The sequence below is a fragment of the Artemia sp. Qi Xiang Cuo genome, chromosome 7 (assembly GCF_049724085.1).
Source record: "Artemia sp. Qi Xiang Cuo chromosome 7, ASM4972408v1, whole genome shotgun sequence".
Lineage (NCBI taxonomy): Eukaryota > Metazoa > Arthropoda > Branchiopoda > Anostraca > Artemiidae > Artemia > Artemia sp. Qi Xiang Cuo.
In genome coordinates, this window is record NC_142800.1 from 25,148,645 (window position 1) to 25,155,308 (window position 6,664).

Sequence of the window (6,664 nt, forward strand, 5' to 3'; positions counted from 1 at the left end):
CACACACACACACACACACACACACACACACACACACACACACACACACACACACACACACACACACACACACACACACACACACACACACACACACACACACACACACACACACACACACACACACACACACACACACACACACACACACACACACACACACACACACACACACACACACACACACACACACACACACACACACACACACACACACACACACACACACACACACACACACACACACACACACACACACACACACACACACACACACACACACACACACACACACACACACACACACACACACACACACACACACACACACACACACACACACACACACACACACACACACACACACACACACACACACACACACACACACACACACACACACACACACACACACACACACACACACACACACACACACACACACACACACACACACACACACACACACACACACACACACACACACACACACACACACACACACACACACACACACACACACACACACACACACACACACACACACACACACACACACACACACACACACACACACACACACACACACACACACACACACACACACACACACACACACACACACACACACACACACACACACACACACACACACACACACACACACACACACACACACACACACACACACACACACACACACACACACACACACACACACACACACACACACACACACACACACACACACACACACACACACACACACACACACACACCCACTCAAACACACCCACCCATCCCCCCACTCCCACACCCACACACACACACACACCCCCTCCCTCATACACTCACACTCACATTTACACACATATTCACTCATATACACACGCACGTCTACATACACTCCTACACACACACACACATGCATACAGACACACACAGACATACACACATATACAGTAGGAATGTAGGAAATTTATGTGAGGAAATTATAACGTATATGAGGGGGGTTGCTTCACCTCCACGCCTCGTTCTTTCAGCTAAAGTTTTTAAATACTTTTAAAGAAAGCTTCTTATTGTTCTAATTAAAAGAACATAGTGTTTCAGAAGTCGTTATTAAAGAATCGGGACAGAATTCAAACTTTAGCATAAAGAGCAAGATGTTGAGAAGTTTTAGTGTTGCTCCTTACTTTCAGTTGAAAAAAACTTTATATTAATCTCTTTTATTGTTTTTTATTTAATCTCTGATCATTTTAAATGATGCCAAGAAAATCCGTTTATTCCTCCACGGAAAAATCCCTCCTCCCCAAGGATTTATTCTCTGGACAATTCAATCCTGGTGAAAATTTACCCTGGACAATTACCTTTAACATCTCCACGCGTAAAGTTGAGAAGGAAAAAAGAAAGCAAGACATAAGAAGAATATCGTATAGGAATTCTGACAGATTCCCCCAGTGTAAAATTTCCCTGAATTATTCACCCCCTGAAAACTTCTTCCCCATAGAAATTTATCCCCGAGGAAAATCCCACCCGTAGACCCCCCCCCCCCCGATAATGTACTTCTTGTACTATCACCGAAAGTTACGACAACCAAATGATTGGTAACAATGTCGCAATTCTTTTTTTGCCATGAACTCGTATAGTCTCTGCTTGTTGTCTGAACACTGAAGGAAACTAGTCCAGTTTTTTGGAAATAGTGTTCTTTCTTCAACATTTGTCCGATACATAGCCTTGCCGCGTTTTTCTTGTGAAGAAGTTTTCAAACTGTCGGACGTGAGAACGCCAAAGACGACGTCATCAAAAATGCACTAAAAACTGCATTTTTGATGTCTTTTCATACTGCAGTCTTTTCAAAGATATTTGATTTTTGTACATACATCCGGGTTGCAGCGGTAGCTAGCAACCTAGTAAGAGACGATCACGTCCAATGTTAAGAAAGATAAAAACCCATAACTCCAAAAAAAGAAACAAGTTGGACAAGTTTTTTGGACAAGTTGGTTCTAATGGTGTACTTTTTGTTTTGATCTGACTCTTTTTTTTTAGGAGTTATGGGTTTTTGTATTTCTTAACATTGGACGTGATCGTCTCTTACTGGGTTGGTAGCTACCGCTGCAACCCGGATTTATGTACAAAAATCAAATATCTTTGAAAAGACTGCAGTATGAAAAGACATAAAAACTACAGTTTTTAGTAGAAAAATTTATTCTCTTTTAGAAATAATTTATTTTAGTAACAAAAGATTTTTAATCCAATTAATTTCTTTTAAAATGAGCCATTGAACAAATCTCTAAGATGTTCCAGTGCTAAGCTATCTGTGGAAAAGAAAGAAGAAAGAAAAAAATATGCCATTTAGGCAGAATGTTGTAGTAGCCGCCACTTTTCTTGATTTTCAAGCCAATATTTTTCCCTTGCTGTTCAAGCCAAATGACAGAAAGGTTACTAGGTTGTGCCAACTACTGCAATAAGGACTTTTGAAAACATCTTTTAACTTTTAGTTACAATGGGCTTCGGTTTGTCTTTTACTTGATTGCAGCTATAGCTACAACCATCATTTAGAGCTCGTTCTTTACTATAAAATTGTGGATTTAGAAAAAATAAATATGATGATTTATTTTAACATTTCAGTTACTATGGCCTAGATTTCGTTCTTTATTACTGTTTTCAAAAACGTATTTTTTTCACTTTTTGGTTACTATGGACTCTGGTTTGCCTTTCACTAGGTTGTGTCAACTACGGCAATTATGATTTTTCAAAACATATTTTAAACTTTTAGTTACTATATCCTTCGGTTTGTCTTTTACTTGATTGCAGCTATAGGTACAACCATCATTTAGAGCTCGTTCTTTACTATACAATTGTGGATTTAGAAAAAATTTCCCGTATAATACATCATAAAATGTTTAAGTCTCATACTTTAGTGTGAGCAGCTTAGCGCAGCGGAAGTGCGTTGGGCGTTTGCCCCGGAGACGGATGGATCGAAATCTCATCGAACCTCAATGGGCCTAAGGCCTAGCAATCTTGGGTTACGATCCACTGACCTCTGAAGTTAGGACAAGGCTGTTCTAATTGTGCACTTTTTGTTTGATCCGACTCTTTTTTTGGGGAGTTATTGGTTTTTATATTTCTTAACATTGGAAATGATCGTCTCTTAACATTGGAAATGATTCTTATCAAGATATTTCCCTTGCTGTTCAAGCCAAGGGACAGAAAGTTTCCTATACAGGGGTTTCGGACAAGGCGGTTTTAATGGTGTACTTTTTGTTTTGATCTGACCTTTTTCAAACCAAGGGACAGAAAGTTTCCTATACAGGGGTTTCGGACAAGGCGGTTCTAATGGTGTACTTTTTGTTTTGATCTGCCTCTTTTTTTTTAGGAGTCATGGGTTTTTATGTTTCTTAACATTGGACGTGATCGTCTCTTACTAGGTTGCTAGCTACCGCTGCAACCCTGATTTATATATATATATATATATATATATATATATATATATATATATATATATATATATATATATATATATATATATATATATATATATATATATATATATATATATATATATATATATATATATATATATATATATATATATATATGAAAATAGGATGCTTTCTGTCCCTTGGCTTGAACAGCAAGGGAAATATCTTGATAAGAACAAGGGAAATATCTTGATAAGAATCTTCAGAGCAGCTTCAGAGGTCGGTGGATCGAAACCTAACAAAAGAATTCTAGGCCTTATGCCCAGCGAGGTTCGATGAGATTTCGATCCATACATCTCTGGGGCAAACGCCCAACGCACTTCTGCTGCGCTAAGCTGCTCACACTAAAGAATTTGATTTAAACAGTTTATGATATAATATACGGGAATTTTTTTTGAAAAATCATATTTTGAAAAATCATTATTGCAGTAGTTGGCACAACCTAGTAACCTTTCTGTCATTTGGCTTGAACTGCAAGGGAAATATATTGGCTTGAAAATCAAGAAAAGGGGTGGCTACTACAACATTCTGCCTAAACGGCATAGTTTTTTCTTTCTTCTTTCTTTTCCACAGATGGCTTAGCCCTGGAACATCGTAGGGAATTGTTCAATGGCTCATTTTGAAGGAAATTAATTGGGTTAAAAATCTTTTGTAACTAAAATAAATTATTTCTAAAAGAGAATAAATTTTTCCACTAAATACTGCAGTTTTTATGTCTTTTCATACTGCAGTCTTTTCAAAGATTTTTGATTTTTGTACATAAATCCGGGTTGCGGCGGAAGCTAGCAACCTAGTAAGCGACGATCACTTCCAATGTTAAGAAATATAAAAACCCATAACTCCTAAAAAAGAGTCGGATCAAAAAAAAAATACACCATTAGAACCGCATTGTCCGAAACCCCTGTATAGGAAACCAAAGAACGGTAGACTTTAGGCCCAGCGAGCTTCGATGAGATTTCGATCCATCCATCTCCAGGGCAAACGCCCAACGCACTTCCGCTTCGCTAAGCTGCTCACATAAAAGAATGTGATTTAAACAGTTTATGATGTATTATATGGGAAACTTTTTCTAAATCCACAATTGTATAGTAAAGAACGAGCTCTAAATGATGGTTTTACATATAGCTGCAATCAAGTAAAAGACAAACCGATGCATATAGTAACTAAAAGTTTTGAATAATGATAATTGCTGTAGTTGGCACAACCTAGTGAAAGGTGAACCAGAGCCCATAGTAACCAAAAAGTGAAAAAAAACACGTTTTTGAAAACAGTAATAAAGAACGAAATCTAGGCCACAGCAACTGAAATGTAAAAATAAATCATCATATTTATTTTTGCTAAATCCACAATTTTATAGTAAAGAACGAGCTCTAAATGATGGTTGTAGCTATAGCTGCAATCAAGTAAAAGACAAACCGAACCCCCTTTGTAACTAAAAGTTTAGAACATGTTTTGAAAAATTATTGTTGCAGTAGTTGGCACAACCTAGTGAAAGGCGAAACAGAGCCCATAGTAACCAAAAAGTGAAAAAACACGTTTTGAAAACAGTAATAAAGAACAAAATCTAGGCCATAGTAACTGAAATGTTAAAATAAATAATCAAATGCATGATGATGCAACACATATAGATAGGATATATAATAGTTTTTACTTTGAAAAATATTTGACAATATTTCTGCTTATTTTTAGTTTAGTGAGGCTCTTTACTTCTCTTTAAAAAAATTTCTCCGCATCTTTTCCACTGAATATTACTATCTGTAAGTAATTAAATAATAATAAAAAACAAGTCTTGCACCTGAAAGTAAGGAGCAATATCAAACATTAAAACGAACAGAAAAGCGTATCGAAAAGTAAAAATTGAGAGAGCCAAACAAAACAGCAAGGAGTGTTATCACAATGATGAAGATTACCAAAACAAATATAAGAAAAATTTGTTACCAGAATAATGGGTAGCTACTGGGGTGACAAAAGCTATAATGAAAAAATCAGATCCTCTACGAGGCTGTACCAAAGAGCGCATAAAGACGAAAAAAAAGTTTACATTCAGAAGTCCAAGAAGATGGCAAAAATGCAGGCTGATCTTTCTAAATTGAGAAATATTTCACGAATGTTTTACCAGGATTACAAAAATATTCAAAATTACAGATTAAAATTCTCTTTAAAAGAGTGGATGTTGTTGAAAAGTCGACTAAAAATGCTCTGGTAAAACTTCATAGTAATATCCAAACGAAATGTTGTATGTTTAATGAAACACTTCCAAGATAGCGACGAGGGCTCGATGAGATTTCAATCCATCCTTCTCCGGTGCAAACACCCAGCGCACTTCCACTGCGCTAAGCTGCTCACGTTAGAGAATGTGATTAAAACGGTTTATGATGTATTATGCGCTAAAGCTTTGCTAAATTCACAATTTTATAGTAAAGAACAAGCTCTAAATGATGGTTGTAGCTGTATATGCAATCAAGTAAAAGACAAACCGAAGTCCATACTAACTAAAAGTTTAAAACATGTTTTGAAAAATCATTATTGCAGTAGTTGCCACAACCTAGTGAAAGACGAACTAGAGCCGAAACAATCTACTCTTTTCAAAAGGGCCCAATGATGAATTTGACATGTCTCGTTATTGTCTTGAACAACATCAAATTCTCTACTTTTTCCTTTCAAATTCAAAATGTGTGACAAATAAAAGGGGCCAGAATGAAAATACTTTTCACTGTGTGGAAAGGGGTCCACGAGAACGAAGCCCCCACTGCAAAAATTACGCTTTTAAGTTACCCCCATTTGGGGTAATCACAGGGGTCAACCATTCCAACGTGCAATGGAAAGGCCTCACCCTAGGAGCGCCTCCTTTATGATCTAGGCAGCTTCTCAGCCAGGTAAGTAGGATTAGATAAAAATCTAACATTTTACTAATATCTTTCGACATAAATCTGGCTGCTTTGAATGCCACTCAGAAGGTCCAATTAAAAAAAAAGATGCACGTGTACATAAATTTTTCACATCAATGAATCAAGTCTCTAAATTATTCTTGAAACTAGCAATTTACCATTTCTTTTTATAGGCAAACGTTTCAATCGTTTGAATACAAATTTACCTTTTTGAGAAAAGAAAATCAGGGATTTCTCAATCTCTTAACAATTTGACTAAATAGTCGAAACTTTAATATCTGAGAGCCCAGTGGC

General features: G+C 36.7%; 1 non-coding gene across 1 annotated transcript; it reads right to left on the reverse strand.

The window, feature by feature from the left end:
• Positions 1–6,204: 6,204 nt before the first annotated feature.
• On the reverse strand, positions 6,205–6,366 carry LOC148950088 (U1 spliceosomal RNA). The gene has a single exon (XR_016142057.1). It is a non-coding gene; the product is annotated as a U1 spliceosomal RNA (small nuclear RNA).
• Between the last annotated feature and the right edge of the window lie 298 nt (positions 6,367–6,664).